This window comes from Anas acuta, chromosome 11 (assembly GCF_963932015.1).
Source record: "Anas acuta chromosome 11, bAnaAcu1.1, whole genome shotgun sequence".
In the NCBI taxonomy this organism is placed as follows: Eukaryota; Metazoa; Chordata; class Aves; order Anseriformes; family Anatidae; genus Anas; species Anas acuta.
Genome location: NC_088989.1, coordinates 3,974,915 through 3,992,268, shown reverse-complemented (window position 1 = coordinate 3,992,268; position 17,354 = coordinate 3,974,915). Strand labels below are relative to the sequence as shown.

The 17,354-nt window shown below is 39.9% G+C and overlaps 1 protein-coding gene and 1 long non-coding RNA gene across 3 annotated transcripts in view; one reads left to right on the top strand and one right to left on the bottom strand.

Annotated features, from left to right (window-relative positions):
• The window catches only part of PDZRN3 (PDZ domain containing ring finger 3), a 129,875-nt gene that overhangs the window by 34,900 nt on the left and 77,621 nt on the right, over positions 1-17,354 (bottom strand). The window lies entirely within an intron of this gene.
• On the top strand, positions 824-15,549 carry LOC137862238 (uncharacterized). Its single transcript, XR_011100121.1, has 3 exons — positions 824-4,056; positions 5,666-5,741; positions 13,354-15,549. It is a non-coding gene; the product is annotated as an uncharacterized lncRNA (long non-coding RNA).

The following is a 17,354-nucleotide window of genomic DNA, read 5'->3' as shown; positions in this document are numbered from 1 at the left end:
AGTGTAGCGTCAAATGTTATACACTGGTGTTTATAAGGTTCATGTGCTGTCCAATCTAAAATTACTTCCAGAGCTCCCATCCCCATTTTGCTTTTGCAGTGAAGTATCACTTCAGAGGGATAGCACTGGTAAGCACAGAGTGCGGTGAGTGATAGTTCATTTAAAAATAAAAATGTTTTCTGTAAAAGCGATAATACTCTTTTAATAATCTCAGAGCAAGCAAAATGACTCAGTGTACTCAAATGCAGCATAAAAACTATTGACATAATACTTAATCTTTGAAACTGATAGACACGTGCCCAAAAGCTAATAAAGTTCATTCTAATACAAATGAGCAAGTAAAATAGTATATCACAGCCTGTGAGAGCTTTGGATCCCGATCATATAACGGTAGCCCAGGGACAAAGAAAATTGAAGTGATTTAGAAAGGCAGCAAATAGGATATATCTGATATTAGGCAGTTTGCTGAAGCAAAACAGTAATGTCAGAAAGATACAAAGGTGTAAAATCCATTTGACTGTGTCCAAATGCTTCTACTCTTTGACCTTAACGTCTCCAGATGAACTCCCCTTAGGGTCAGCAGAATAATACTTAATAATACATGGTCAGAAACTGCCAAGACCTGCTAAGTATTACAGTCTTCTCTTGGTTTTGTGTTTTAGCTACTTCATTCATACTATGAATTTTAAGCCATTTGAAAAGATTTTAACTTTAATTTCTCAGTTTTTACTGTTCCACACTTAATTTGAAACAGAGCAAAACAGGAATGCCATCTATGGTTCATTAGGTTTTATATTAACCATCTGATGAAAATGATATGTGGGAATATTAAGTATTAACAGTAAATGGCAGTCAATATGAAAAAAGTTGCTGATATGTTTGCCTTTGTAATCATTTCTAGGTTCAGGTGCACATTAAGAATCTGATTTCTAATTCCCAGCGAGAAGTCCTGAGCAAAAAAGACGCAGAAGATGAGCAGATCTTGAATGAAATGGGATTTAAGACTCCTAGGAACAAAGGAAATGTAAGTGTTAATTTCTGTATGTGAAGTTGGGAAAGCTGCATTTCTTCTGAAGGTGAGAGGCGTTATTTCCAGAGCTGCTCTGTGTGATTCATTCCACTGTGGGCACACAGAGAGAGCCCAGCAGTGGCTGAGGGTCGGGCACACATGAAGCAGCCGTCATCTCTGCTTCAGCAAAGTCCAGTCCAAACAGACCAAACGTACAGGGTAACAGAGGCACACGGTGACACCCACTGGTTTACAGGCACAGAGACAGGCTGTGCCAGCGTTGGGAACTTCACCTGTGTTTTCCTAGTGCCAGCCAACACGTAATCTTGGAATCACCTTCTTCTGAATATGGCAGAACACCAAAGGTGCTGAAATCCTACAGTGAGCTCTGATGCACTCCGTTACCTATTGTCCAGTGTATAACACACACCAACGGCTTAGCCTGGTGCTTGCTTTCCATTTATCCTGGTCCCCATATCTTACAGCCTCACCAGCCTATGAAATTGCGACTACACCGGTTCATTTCTTGTTTCATTACAAAATCAATACTATTGTGATAACACTGATTTCATAAAAGACTGTCTAAGGCCACAGTCCCTTCTCTGCCACAGGAAGGACACTTCTCACATCTAACGTGGCTCACTTTGAACAAGGAATTCTAGTCCAGGGGGTAAGGCCCATAGTTGGAAACCACAGAACTCACAGCTTTGGTCCTTCCTCAGTTATTAACTTGATCTTGCTCTGCCTTAAATGGTGATGGAAGCCATTTCCACTTGTTATTAGCGCTGTATTTTTGTGCAGCACTGTGAATCAATGGTACGTTACATGTTTACTTTAATGAAAAAAATAAATTATCTACACAGGTTATTGTATTGGCTAACTACGTAGAATTATTATGTAGATACACTTCCTCTGCAATTTCTTCCCTCAAAAAACATATTCCGAGAACCAGTATTGATTAAGCAGTATTGAAATGAATACAAAAATATAAACATTTGATAAAAGAAATGTGAAAGTACACAGGCAGACACAATGATGAATACCAATAATAACCCAGAAACGCTCATTCCTATCGGAACACACATTTACCCGCTAATCTTGTAATTCACAATGAAGTCCCATAGCTGCAGGCTTTCCACAATGCAGAAACTGAATTCAGTTGTTCCTGCAGACTCTTCTTTAGCCTGGCAAGCCTACCAAGGAAGTAAGATGCATGTGTGTTTGATTCACTTACACCGCAGAAACAAACCAACATCGTCGATAAGGATTTTACAGACAGAATGTAATTTAGAAGACAAGTATTAATTAATTAGATTGTCAAGTTATACGCACAATAAGGGGTTTTTGTTCTGTTGAAGTATTATTACATGTCTAGAATTTTTGTCCTGATGGCTACCTGCAGTAGGATGCTGGGCTCTAAAATGCTAAAGTTTCTGCAGTTTACTGTGTGATTAATGTTTTTATTTTTATGTTTTGTGTTGTGGTTCATCTATTTTGGGGTATCGGGTATAGTCAAGACATATGTAAATGTTTTAGTGAAATTTATTACTCACTGTCCGTCTTTGTAACCCTTTGCTGTTCCCCCAAAATGAGAAGGCTGATGCATAGTTCCACGCTTTCTGTTCAAATTATTTTTGTCTGGCTACAATAATGATAGAAAATTCATATTTATTTTTTTTTTAAGGACAGTGCAGTGCAATGAATGTACTGGATTCCAAGTACATGTCTACAGGCACAATCAATTCATGGCTGGGGGGAAGAGACTTTAAATTTCTGAGAAATGCACCTATGAGAGCATTAAATAACTCACAAATAAAGCACAGACAATGGGGGCACCTACTTAAAATAATAGCTTAGTTGCCAATATGATGATCAACATGATTTTCTGTGCTACTTAAAATCCTTTTCTCTTTATTGGCTGTATTTAGCAGGTTATAAACTGCCAAACATGTATTCCTAAGTCTTTGAAATTCAAGTTTCTGTATGCTTTCTTTGAGTTTCATGTTCTTAGCAGAGGAGAAAAATCACAATAATTAAAGCTTAAAATATTCTCATTTCATGGTGTGGCTAACAAGTGAAACTACAAGTAATGATGTAATCTAACATGTCAAAAAAGAAAATGAAAAGAGGAGACAGAAGGCAGGATGGAGCCAAGGGATGCGATGTGCCATGTCATCTTCTAATTAACTAACTGATCCTTTAAACTGTCAAAATCAGCAAGGAACTCCATGGCCCAGTGTCTTATTAATATTCATACTAGGCCACTAGGAGCTATGATTCCAGTCCCAGTGGTTATAGTTAAACATTTAAAAAAAAAAAAGCCAGGCTAGCCAAGGCTTCAGCAGCTCCACATTCATAAGGAAATGAAGGCAGGCCACCCTGCTTTCTACAAACCTCTGCTGGGGGAAATTCTCTGAGGATGCATATTGATTTCTGAATTATTATGGGGGTTGTATATTGAAAAAACAATTATTTTTTTTCTTGCTATGAGCTGCCACATTGTTAATCACATTGAGATCCGTGTTGTCAAATGAAAGAAAGATGCATGTAACGTTTAGTAATAAGAGCCCATTTTTAATTTTGAACACACCAAATGAATACGCAGTTAATAAAACCCTGTCACTTAGAGCAATGGCTGAATTCATTTTGCCTTGTAGGATGCAATTCAGGATTGTTTTTGCAGAAATCTGGGGCCCGCAAGAAAAATAATCTTCCATAATCTTCTTAGAATACAATTATTCTCTTACATTTCAGCCTGCCAGTCTTTCCCCACTCCCACTAAGTGGAGTTTCCTGAACCTTGAAGTCTAAGGCAGCAGCTGACATTTGGTTTCTCCATTCATTTTCTGTTTAATTCTTCATGGCAGGGAGATGCTTTTATTTTTTAATAAAAAGAAATCTGTTTTCTCTGTATTACGTAGTATATTTTGGGGCTCAGTGCAGGCCGGCCACTGACCAGGATGTTCCTGTCTGCAGTGGAAGATGGGGATGGGGACACCCATCAGCAGCACCCGCTGAAGTCAGGGGGAGTTTCTGCACTGGCCTTGTGTAAGTAATTTCAAGACCAGACTATTTTGAGGATAGTTAATCCCATTTTACACTTGCCATTTCTATCTGTGCATGGCATAGTCAAAAGCAATATACTATGCAGCACTTTATAGCAGTATGATCAGTAAAGGAGTAGCAGGGCCATAAATCACATGCTATACCCCCCAATGAAAAAATAATTAAATACTTTGAATCTCATCAATGTATTTAATTGAGATACTAAAGAAAAATATCCTAGGTTACCACCCTACTCCTTCTGTCCCCGTTACCAGTTTCAGATAGAACTTTTTAATAAGTTCACACAGCCCCTAGAGGAAATAAGACTTCGCATCAGCCACTTTTGCAGCTCGCTGTATGTCCTCATCCCCCACCAACAAGCAGGGCCATGAGGAGCCCTGTGCCTCCTGCATCCCGCACCACCCTCTGGCATCATCCCAGAGGACTGATTTTGGGCTCTCGACACAAAATCCTCTAAAGCCTGAGTCACAGCAGAGCGATTGTAGGTACGTTAACTAACCGCCCCTGGGACTCTTCCATGGCTTCATCACCTGGCCAGGCCCCTGGCGCTGCCTCTCAGCTCGCCGCCGTGCCAGCGTAGCCATGCGAGGCCCTTGACAAGCCCTGAGGAGCTCTGAAGTCCTCTCCCATACGGACAGACTTCCCAGACCAATGAACACAGAAACCTTGTGCCTAAAATGTGCATAAAAACGTCCACACTGTGCCTATGAAGGTCTGAGATTTGTCTGGGCGGCCTCTCAGTGACAGAAAAAAGGAATCTCTGAGCAAAGATATTAACCCAAAGCTATAACATTTTGTTTTATTGCCTTAAATTCTATTATGTATGAAAGACAGGCTCAAATAAAACAAAAAAAAGGAAAAATTAAATACTTTAAACTGTCTGTCAGCTAGGTTAACATCAGGCACTGAACTGCCAGACCACAAATCTTGAATATGTTGACTCGAAATGTCTACCAGGAGCATATGTTATGGATCAAAGAACACACTGATTAATCCAGCAGAGACAAAAGTCTGTCACTGTGGTCATGGTGGCATGATGCCACAGAAGACAGAGCTAAGGAAGCAAATGAACAAAAAACAAATGCCAATGAATAAAATAGCTCTAAAAGGTAACCTCCCAGAATACCTACCCATAATCTCCCGGTTCTACTAGCTCAAATATTTCTACTTATGGGTGCACCTTTTTAATTCAACATGTCCTGATTTTTAAAAATAGCAAAATTCTTAAGAATTTTGTGCACATTAATTCATATTTCTGTGCCATGATTTATTTTAAATTTATTTGAGCAGTTTATAATTTTTATAGTGAAAGCTGCCTACATGAAGCTGTGTACATTGGTGTGGCATTAGGAAACAAGAATTCGGAATCACAGCAATGCTGTATTCAGAGCTAGGTTGTTCCTCCTTGGTATTTTTAATGGTTTATTTTGCATTACTGTCAAACCTTTAAGTAGGGGAGTGTTTTGTTCTTGTGCAGCTTTACAGGGTTTCCTCATCTGACCAAGTTAAGAAAACTTTAAAACTACTTTAAAGGAGTGAAAGATAACAGCATCTTTTTTTTTAAATTATTATTATTATTATTTTTTTCCAGGGAGCTTCCTGTCAGCAGGAGGAAGGGGAGGCTGATGGTGGCAGGGTGGCTGTGCTTGATACAAGCCTACAGCAAGGTAGGGTTGAAGACAGCCCTGTCTGCCTGTGCTTTATTTCCACATTTATCACTACTCTACAACCTCTCCCTCTGAAGTAATGCCTCAAACGTCACTGCATAAAACAGCAGCTACTCAATTTTTTTTAGTAATTTCCAATATTTTTCCATACAGCATCATAAGTATAGTCATGAACATTTCCTAGTCTGGCGTGTCTTCCTCAGCGCATGTTTCTGAAAACTTTTCCCATAACTAACACAGGAACATTTCAGATATTTTTCATTTAGTTTCAGTGTTTCCTTAAAAGTGTTTCTAACATTCTCCATCTCTGCACTCATAGTTTCTTCCTTACTGTAAGTTTAATTTAAAAAAGCTTTGGATAAAAAGTCTTCCCTAAATACAAGCTTTAATACTGCAAATATTTCTTGTGCATGAGCTACCAAGGCCAATAGTCTGTGGGGATCCTCTGCTTGTAAACCAAGGGATTTGTACACAGATTATACTCAGAGGCATCTGATTCTTTGGAGAGAATGGGACTCCCAGCACTCATCTTTTTGCTTCCAGAATAGTCTCTGATTAAGCTCTGTTGAAAGGCTCCCCATTCTGCTTGTCATTCAGTAGTGTTTTAATGTGTCCCCGACTTTTTGAAAAGATAGCTGCCTTTGTCATAATAATATCCTGTCAATGCATGCATGTATAGTTGCTAACTTAATGCATAATTTATGAATTAGGTTTTTCAAAGGTATTCATTGAGCGGGTATATTAACTATACACGTTTTGTAAATTTTCTGTCTCATTTTGGCAAAGGATAAGTTATCAGTAATCTTAGAATAGAGAGCGTATGTGAATGTATGTGCATATTTTGTGTTTGGTAATACATATTTATACCATGATATCTAGCAAGCATGTCAGAAAATACATGCACCTCCACTTTTACCTGAGCTCATTGCAAAATGATACTATATTTGTGTTTTCTGGAGGAATAAACATTGCTGTATTAGGTAGATTCCTTTAACAAGCTACTGTTCACTTACATTTGTCCCAAGCTGCTTCTTCTGCATAATTTAAAAGACAGCTGTCACAGCTACATGCTATCTTGTCTAAAATCTGACATTTGTACAGTGTTAAAAAAGCCACCTACTGTGCTCAGTACTCTACACATGAGCATGTCCATTCCCCTCAACATCAGCTGGAGCTGGGGACACCCCTGCATGGCAGTGGTGCTCAAAACCTTGCAGGTTTGGCTAATGCCAAATCCAGTCATGCTTTGGGGAAGGTTTAGAAATGAAAGGTGAGAAGCCAGGAGTCTTTACAGCATTGCTTGCCATGCCTGCTGCACTGCTGGTGGAGACGGCAGTCTGTCTGCCAGGCCATGGTGCATGAGATCTTTGGTCAAATCCCCGTGCCAGCTCTGGGTCCTTCAGATAGCACCCAGTGACTAAAGCTAACCCCTGGGAAGCGGTCTGGGACACTCCACAGCCTGAACATGGCTTGGGAAAACAGCATTAAGGGACCTTGAAAGGGACAAAATGCTGGAAAAGCATCAGGAACTCATCAAATCCTGTTACGCTACCACAACGACTGGGAGTTTCTTCAGAAAAAGAGTTCAAGTTAATTGCACGGTCAAGACTATGAGCTCAGGGTCCTTGTGACTCAGGAACTGATTTATGGACTGCAAATATGTATATCCTTCTGAGAAAAGGCCATTTCCTGTTTAAAAATTTAAAAATACTTGATTAAACTCTGCGGTTACCAAACCAAACACATTACACTATTTAGTCCATTAAAACTCCAAAAGCCTGTTACTTATTGTACAGTGAAGCATTGATTGCATTTAATCTTTCCTCCTTCTGCTGTTATTTTCATTTCCTGTGAGCAGCGTGCACTACTGGCAACAAACACTGCCAGCACTCGCTGGCCACTGCTAGAGTTGATTAAAAACACCTATTGTCACTATGACAATATTTATAAGAAAATATCTGCATTTTATGAACGATTCTTATTATTTCTATTGTAACAAACATGAAAGCTGGAGCCAGATGATAACAAGGATACTTGAGCAAGCTCCACAGGAGAACTCTTATCTTTTACGGTTAAATTAAGTTAGTGTCATAAGCTTTGATCCATTCAACTGTTTGATATATTACACGACTTTATGAAAAGCACTTTTTAACTGAAGCTAAAACCAGCACGAGCGTGTTTCTTAAAGGGGAAAAAAAGAAAGCCGACTTTGACCTTTACTATAATTGTCCAATAATAGTTTGTTATTTACCAAGTAACAAAGGTAAATACTATTATTACTCTAACTTTCACTGCTGTGGTTATAAATACACAGGGGAAATGATGCAGTCAGACCCTTTTTTTTCCACACTCCTACTCATGGGCTTTTTATACAGCTGAGGCTGTCTCAGAGGCGGCAGTCAGAGCAGTCAGAGGCACTTATAAAAACAGAAACTCTAAGTTGGAGCACAGCACCAGGCACACATAGATAATGAAAATCCATAAAGATCAAGTTCAGAAATACTTTTCTACAGAGTTCATCAGCCAGTGCTAATTTCATATTCTAGGTCTCTGTTTTTCCATAGGTTGGTGAAAAATGCAAACTTCTAAAGGCTGCGTTCCAGGTCTGTGGTTTCAATGACTTTCCTTTCCCCCTGCCACTCACACCTTTAGACACAAAGCTGTAACAGCACAAAGATGCTAAACTGCAGTCTTCAGAAGTCTAACTCACTTCAAAATCGTGAAGTGAAACTTTGCTCCTGGTTTTGGCTTTCATTTAAAATCAAAGAAATTATTTTCCTCTTATCTCCTTATATATAAACTCTGTTGTGAACTTTCTCTAGCAAATTTCAGAGAAATGGTGATGGAGAGTTACTGACTTTGCAATTCATGGAACAGTGAGTTGGATGTTTTTTCCTTTCTCTTACAATCACTTTATCTAAAACTCAGAATTTGCATTAGTGCTTTTTCAGCTTAGGGTGGTGATTCAGCTTAAAGATGATTTTTGCTGTCGGTGAGCAGAAATGAAGAGATGACTTCTCAGATCTTCTGCAGAGTCTGAATTTGTCCTTGTTTAGCTATCAGGAGTGGAAATAAAGAAGAAAGGGAAGACTTACTGTTCTTCCAAAAAATACATCATCTCTGAATGGTGGGGGCGCAGGAATTGCTATTATAAAATACAGTGTTGTCAGAAACTTCCAAAAGGTGTCGTGTTGGGATTTTTAAATGCCCAGCATCAATTTAACTCAAAATGCTGCCCCAATGGAAATAGGATTATTATCTCTGTTAAAATACATCTTCAAGAACCTAAAAAGCTTTGACTCATCACTCAGATATACTTAAAGTTACATCTTTAAGTTGTTGAGCAAGTCATTTTTAAGATAAGTCTGTTTGATTTTGTGGCTTTTAAAAGTGACCATTTGTTAGAGAAAGCATATCAGCAGGAAGAAATTGTGTGATTTTTTTTCCCCTGCTACTGCGGATATAGCCTTTCGGTTGCTCTAGTAATTACTTGGATCAGACCACAGGACTTTTCTGATTAGCCTGCAAACTTTCCTCCTACCTGGAAGATAAAGGATTAATCTTTTCAACTGTCACAGCACATAGCCAGCATTGTACTCTTGGTCATGATGGTAATTTCTTAAGTCACATGCTTAGGGTTAAAATCTTGCTCTTGAGTTGCAATATGTGACTAGGATTTAAGTATCTGTTTTGTGTGATTAAGAGTAATTCTGAGCAATTAAAGAAAACAGTTCACTTGTGGCAGGTGGCAGAAAGCTAAAGAAGATAATTACTCTTTTTAGCCATCTGTGTTAGCTGCCATTAGCAGAATTAAACTGAGATTCACCACTTTGAAATCCGAGGCAAAGTTCCTTTCCCTTAACCACATAATATAACATTGTCTGAAGTCTAATTAGGGGGAAAAAAAGAGGTAATTTAATCCTGCTTGCCATGGGGTGCCTATTTATTAATTTTATTAAAAGTGTTGGTACTCCAAGATAGGATAAATTGAACAACGGCTTGTATTAAATGTCTTTGAGTTGTATGTTGGCTTTGAAAAACTGATCAGCTTTGAGGAGTTCGTCCTGGAAAGTCCTAATCTATACAACATCCTAATACAACATAGTCCTAATCAACAACTGCAGAAATGAACATCTTTGAAAAGAAGAAACATTTCTTATTAGGACTATTCATATTAGGATTCTGGTAAAATTCATGTTGTCTCACACTACAACCGTAGAAAGACACAGACCCAACCACTGTATTAGATGGACAAAAGGTTACCCTGGAACAATTGCAAATATCAGCGATGCTTCTGAGTACTGAAGTACTAGGGCTTGGGACTTTTTATGGTAAACATTAAGCTTAATCAGTGGTAGCAGTTTTTGTGTCGGTAGAATGATCCCAGCTGATTATTGCACCTTCCTTGCTGATTAATACCAGCAACAGTTCACTTAAAAATAGGTGGGTTATCTTAAAGGAATCATGTTGGACTTTAACGGCTGTAATGACAAATTATAAATTTGAGAATATATTATGATTCCTCTCTTGTCTGAAATAGTTGATGATTGTATTTTTCAAAACCTGAATCTGCATTTACTGGCCCTCCTTGTGCTTCAAGCATCCGTTAGCAAGGAGAGACATAGGATGCCTGGAAAATGCTATCCAACTGACTCAGATCTGGTTTCAGAAAGTACCCTTCTGTAAAGGCAGAAAAAAAGGGGGGAGATGTAAAGATCTGAGATGACCTTTAAATAAAGCAAATGCCTAAAAACTGATATAACAGCCATACTACAAACGAAGGACTGAGCTGACAGATAGGATGGAGGGCATGGGAGGATCTGCAGCCCTTTCAAGCAGTACCTGGAGACCAGGGCAGATACTCCACAGTGCCTAGATGCCACTAAACTTCCATGCTCAGGCCACCAAACCCCAGTTCAGGTGTGGTATAGATGCTGTGCCAAGCTGATCAGGCAGTTGGAACAAGCTAACCTGTAGCTACAGCTAGATAAATGAAATAGGCATTATCATAAATTCTGTACAAAGCTTCTCACTGGGTTTATTGTGCTTTGATCCATAAACCACTGTGATGTTCCTTTAGCTAGGGAGTTGTCTTTAACTGAAATAAAGAAAATATTTGCTATGGAGGAAATATAAACAAGCTGAATTCAAGTGAAGAGCTGTATGTTACACAGACAAGACAGTTACTCAAACCTCCTCTAATGTACCAGCGTCCTGGAAGTTGTGTGCTAAGTTTGTTTGGCTGTGCAGCCGCCTGGCCTTCCTCAGCAGAAGATGCTTCTTACATCTTCTTCCCTTTCTGGACTGTGTTCTGGGGCTTCCGTACAAAAGGAAGAAGGGAGTGGGAGGCAGATATTGTGCTGGAGAACAAAAGCCCTTCAAATAACTCTTTTAGACACATTTCACGCTATAATTGAATGAATTGTACAGAAAATCCTATGTCTGTAGAATACAACTCCCCAGGTGCTCTCAGCTACTACATCCGCAGCTGTTTATATTCAAACTAGGTAATTTAATACACTTACATCTGTGTATATTGTACAGTGTATTTTAAAATCAAATGGCTATGAATTTTGATTTGGTACAAAGCAAATGTCTATGAAGAGACGCTTCCTTTCTCCTTGGACCTTGCTGTTCATCTCCGAACATTTAAGCAATATTAAAAATAGAGCATTCTGCTGAGGCATAAGCTCTGCTTTCAGTGACTGCGTAATGTCACTGACGTGACATACATGCATAAAAAAATGTATGTGTCACGTCAGCTGGCAAATCAGCTACCGCCTGGTATTCCCCAAGGGGCGGATTCATGCAGGAGGCTGCCAAAAGAAGGGTCATGATTCAGTTTGGCAGGGGCATAGCCTGGACACATTTTCATTTAATTGTTCCTTGTCATGTGAGATGTGGTCCTGGGTGACATTGTGGCTAGAGCAATACAGACAATAAATACCCAGAGTCTCTAAATGCTTTGTTTATGTTACCAGTGATCATTAGAGATAACAATAATTAGCGTTTCCTTTTCTCACACTTTGTTTCCATCATTTCTGCCTGAGTGATGCAGAAGTCAGCGCACAAGACCTACAGTACATTAAATTGGGTATTCTCCCTGGTTGATCTCTAATGTTACAGTCAAACTGCTTGTGCCTCACTTTGTAACTTCATCAACACAGGGAAGAAAGGCTAAAGATACTTCTCAGGTCTCCCTGTAAAGCCTGATGGCTAAGGATGTCCTACAGTTTATTCACAGCAGGAAGCAGTGTAATTGTCAGCTCCGTATTTCTCTCCTAAAGAGCTGTCTTTGGCTAAAGGGAGGAAAAAAAAATGTGAACAAGATTTTACAAATTTGGCATATGGTAGAGTAACCGAGGAGGCTGAAAATGTCTCAGCTGCTACACAGCACTGGACAGAGAATAAACACCCTTCTGGGGTGGGCAGCAGTAGGTGGCTGTCCCATCCCATCCCATCCCGTCCTGTCCCTTCTCTCCACGGGAAGCAGCCTTGTGGGACAGCAGCCTTGGCCAGGCTGGATGGACAATCAGAGGAGCACCTCACACCCAGCCTGGAGGGAGACCCCAAAAGTTGCAGGGGAGCTGGGCAGTGTGCCCTAACAGCCCTCTGCTCTTGGAACCCCTGGTGAACCAGTGCCCAATGACCCCAGCTCTGGCTGCTCATTTCCTGGCACCAAGGGAAAGGTCTTTGTTTCATTTGCCCACAAGAAGCTCTCCGACTCCTCATGCAATTAGCATTTAAGAGTGTGTCCAGTGTTTGAAGGAGTCAGTCGTCCATTTAATTGTATAAAAGCAAAGGTTTAACCACAAAAGCTGCCAGGCACTCCTGCAACGAGCATTTATCAGCCACACAGAATGTCCTTGGGCGATATATTCATCAAATGTTTATTGACTTAAGCTTTGGGCATTTTACAGGATTAGAAATTATTACTTCTGATTTAAATAGTGTTTAGAGGACAGAAATAAAATACAAATCACTATTTATAAAACAATAGATTTTTTAAGGAATGCACACCATAAAATTGGAGAGCAGGAGCCTCTCTCCAGTGTTTCAGAGCCAAAGAAGGGTCTCTCTATACAGCCACCAGCCAAGTATTAGAAATAAAATGGGCTCATTTTTGACCTTAAGTGAGGCTTTGCTCTTCCCAGTGACTGTTCAGAGGAGAGCGTATCAGGTCCCTGAAAATGTCTGCAATTCCGTGAGAAACACGGAGGGCTGCTTCTCCTGCTCATTTGGTTCTGATAAGTCCGATTGTTCATAAACATCCGAAAAATGACAAAACTCCTTCCTTTTTAATCCTACACCATTTCCAAATGCAGGCAGCGATCACTGGATATTTGAACTCTGCTGAAAATGCTGTTTGGTCACTCAGGAAAGGGGTTATCTAATTCTGAGGGGAAACTTTCCACCTACTCAGTCAAAGCCGATCAGCAGAGATGCGTTCATCAGCACGCAGTCTGCAGTAGAAGTGATGCACTCTTTGGGGGGAACAAAACACACACTATGTCCAAGGATATAAATACATTATCTGTTGAATTCTATCTCTGAAACAGCTTTATCCTATCAAAGTAATATTCCCCTGAACATGGTGTCGATCTTCACGCAGGGCTCAGCAGCAATGACCCACACGAGCCATTTGCCCAGCCCAGGACGGTCCCTGCCACCGAAGTCAGGTCTGAAGAATTTGCTGTTTCCCATCTGCAGCCTTCATCTTCCCGTAAGGAAGTTCATGTAAGGGTGTGTTTATATATATATGAAAGGTATTATCATTTAATATATTATCTTGGCCTTTACAGGCTTGTCCTATACGTAGCCACGAGAGTGTGACATTTGTTTATAGCTGAGACCTGCTTTAAGTGAAGGGCATCTCACACAGCAATTTGTCAGTGGCTAAAGAGCCCGGGGCTAGGAGTAGACATTCACTTACAGATTCTTTGGACTATTTTAAACAGGCCTTTGGGACCTCCCTGCTGACCAGCCCATAACATGCCCTTCTGTAGCATCTCACTGTGCTATTTCTTTTAATTGACTAACCTCAACACTGGCTGTTCAAAATCACTTTAACCCAAACATGCCCCCGGTCTGAAGCTCCTAATGACCTTCCCCTGGCCCTAAACACATATGGCTGAGACAATGCAAACATCATTTGGAAGATGAGTAAATTCAATAACTCAATTACCACCGCACCAAAATAACATTTATCAAACACTGGCCACAGCGGTTTGTATCTTTAGCTCTCTGTGTTTCAGTGGCACGGCATTTGGGTGAAAGTAACTAATCGATTTAGGAATGATTAAATAGAAATTTGTAACACTTGGCATTATTAAACCTTCAATCTTCATTACAACTGCTTAACGATTACATCATGGGCTGTGTAAAATAAATTAACAGTAGCTGGAAACAATCTCATCATAAATAAAGAGAGCAAAGGTATTAGACTAGCGTTCAATAGGAAGTCTAATAGAAATACATATATTGTGGCATTATTAGTGGATCGGACATACTGAGGTTTGGAGAAGTTTTAAGACTGAAAAAACGTGAAAAAGCTGAACCCTACTTTACAACCCCCCATTACCTACCATTGAACTCCTTGATTTTAAAAGGCCTAATTTAGTGGCAGAGCCAGCAGCCTGAGGGCTAGAGATGACTAAGGGGTCACCCCCTGCATCCTCCTCTAAAGCAGAAGAAACGCTTCCTTTCCAGGCAGCCTGGATCTCACGTCCTCCTTATGGGCTCCCACACCCTCACCCTTTGTCTGAAGTGCGGTGATGTTATGTACTTATTTATGAAATAGCACAACGGATTTTTTTTTTTGATCTATTCTAGCAAGAATGAGGAGTTAGGGGTGTGAAAGAAGTCTGGTGGGTCCAGCCTTTTGCACTGTCAGCAGGACCATGCTGAGATCAGAGAGGACTTTCCAGGTAGGTGTAACCCCTATTTGCTCTTCCCTCTTTGGGCTTATGCCAAATTCAGTTTGCCTGGTATTGGAGAATGTGGGCCAGAAGGTTCCAACACCAAAGCTTTAATCTCTATCACTAAAATGTAAATACCCTCTACCTTTACATTCAGGTTCAAAAAAAATAAAGCAGCCTTTTCTTTCATCTCCTACTGCCATCTCTTCTAGGTGAAAAAGAAAGAAGCAATAAACCTGCTTCTGAATGACTAATGAAGTTAAAACAAAACAGCAATTAAAAAGATCTAACAAATATTTATCAAATATTATTGTCCTATTTAGAAAGGGTTATACAACACAGACTGTTTTCCAACACATTAACCATTACCATTTCAATGAAAAATAATTTAAATCACGACTCTCCTCCTGTTAAAACTGGAATGTAAATTTAAGTCACCAAACCCAATTTCTATACCATGACATATAAGAAATAATATATCATATATTATCGACAAAGATAAATATAGTCCCTTGCTTATTTTTCGGAAATGAAGCAAGATGGCTGCATCAAAATGGCTCAACCCTATCTTCCCTTATCAACCCTTTCTTCCAGGCTCAAGCATGTAGCAAATGCCATTATTATGTTCATTGACTTGTGTATGTACTGAATCAGGACTAAAACAGCTAATTTCATAAAATGGCAGATATATTGTTACAATAAAATGTTTGGACCCTTTCTGTAATTCCAAAGTAGGGTTTTTTTCTTTCAATGGTGTATTTAGAAAATTTAAAGGTGAAATTTGTAGTAACTATAAATTGTTACTAAGTGTATTGCAGTCATTAACGTGAAATATATAAAACACTTTCCCCCTACAGATGGAGGTGTGTACCACACATCTTCTCATGTACAAAAGGCCTATGTTATACCAGTTCCATAAATATGATTTTGGAGAGTTCTGCTCCTCTTACAAGAGACTTTTGCTAATCAGTTGTGAAGTCCCACATGTTAAATGCAACAGCAGTAGAAACGCATATTGATTGGTAAGCCAGCAGCTGGAAAAGGTGTTTTATCTCAAGGCTCTGGGTTTGATTTATCCCAGGTCGGTGTTCCAGCTGCCAAGCCAGTCACTGACTGTCCTGTGGGATGGCGGTGGGTGGGCCTAGATCAGGATCTGGGAATGGCATTAAAATCCCACAGCAATCAGTATCCTAAAACGTAGCCAAGATGCTAAACAAACTGTGGCGGTATTAGGCTGTTGCTCCAAAACAACACGTTTCCAAGTTGTATTGAGTGATAAGGGAGAGCATTTGCTGTGTTTCTGGCTGTTGTGTATTGTACTGTGCTTCTCTAAAAACAGAGCTTTTCCTTTAAAGGCAAGGAAAGCTTATGACATTGATCCAGAGATACGAAGCACATTTCTACACCCATCCCCTTAGAAGCCTACTCCAAAGCTTTATGAAGTCAATAGAAAGATTTCTGTAGACTTCAAACGCCTTCACATGAGGCTCTGGGGAGCACACACATCCCATGAGAACCTGAAGAAAATATCAAAGAGTCTAGAAATTCAGATGTTCCCCTTGGTTTATTTTGTGACCACACCACACTACATCATAGATTATCTCTGTGGCTGATAGGAACGTAATTTGTGGAGGGCTGGGTTAACATCATCAGTGCCACAGCCTGAGCAGATTGCTTCCCCAGGCTGGTATCTGAGTTCCTCAGCCCCCTGTGAGACAAATTCCTTTTTCATTAGTTTTCCAAAGAACATTACTTTGACCAGGAAATATGAAATATGCTTTAATCTTGGATAGCCTGGTGAGGTGTATTTGCATTAACTCTCCAAACAAGAATACAAATTTAGGGTTCAGCTGGTGGCCCGACCTAATTCCCATTTTACTGCCAATGTTCCTCAGTATTTGAACATCAGTGATGCTAATAAGAAATATTTCTAGCTCCATTATCTAGGGTTGATTCTGTATTCCATTTATATGGGCTATATAAATTCACCATTATACCATACACCTGTGCTGCAGAAAGAATGAATTTTGTATCTGACTTTCTGAATCTTCATTTTGGCCAATATATTTGCCGTTATAAAGATGTTACAAATCCCCTGGTACAAGGGCATCTACCCAACAATTCAGGCACTTAAAACAACCAGGCAGCTACTTTTTAAGCAAGATTGCAGAAGTGCTACAACCAAGACTAAAGACTGAGTAGTTGAGCCTCATCACAAGCCCCAACCGTAAGTATTCCTTCTTTGCTCTGCCTGGAAGGTGCTGGGACAGTCACTATCTGCTCTGTCTTCTTGTTCAGTCCTGAGATACCCGATGCTTGGACAGACAGCTGAGCTTGGTTCTTGGTGATGATGGCTGGGTGTCTTTTCAAGTGTTTAACTTTGTTAAGCTTTGTTTAGCTTCTGCAGACAGTTTTAAGACTTGCTACTGACATACATCCCACCACGTTTTGCACTAAGTTAACTGCAGAATAATTGAGAGCAGATGTAGGGCAATAATGGAACAAACAGGATTGTCTTGTTATCAGTTCACAAGACAGCAGACGATCCTTTCTATCTTCTTTGAGGAAAAACACTTTGAAATGATTACTCTAACAGCAACGTATCCCTCATGGCAAGGCTGGAATGATCTACTGCTGCAGGGCAAGCACACAATCGTTGGGACGCTGAGAATAGGCAGGACTCAAACACAGGGAT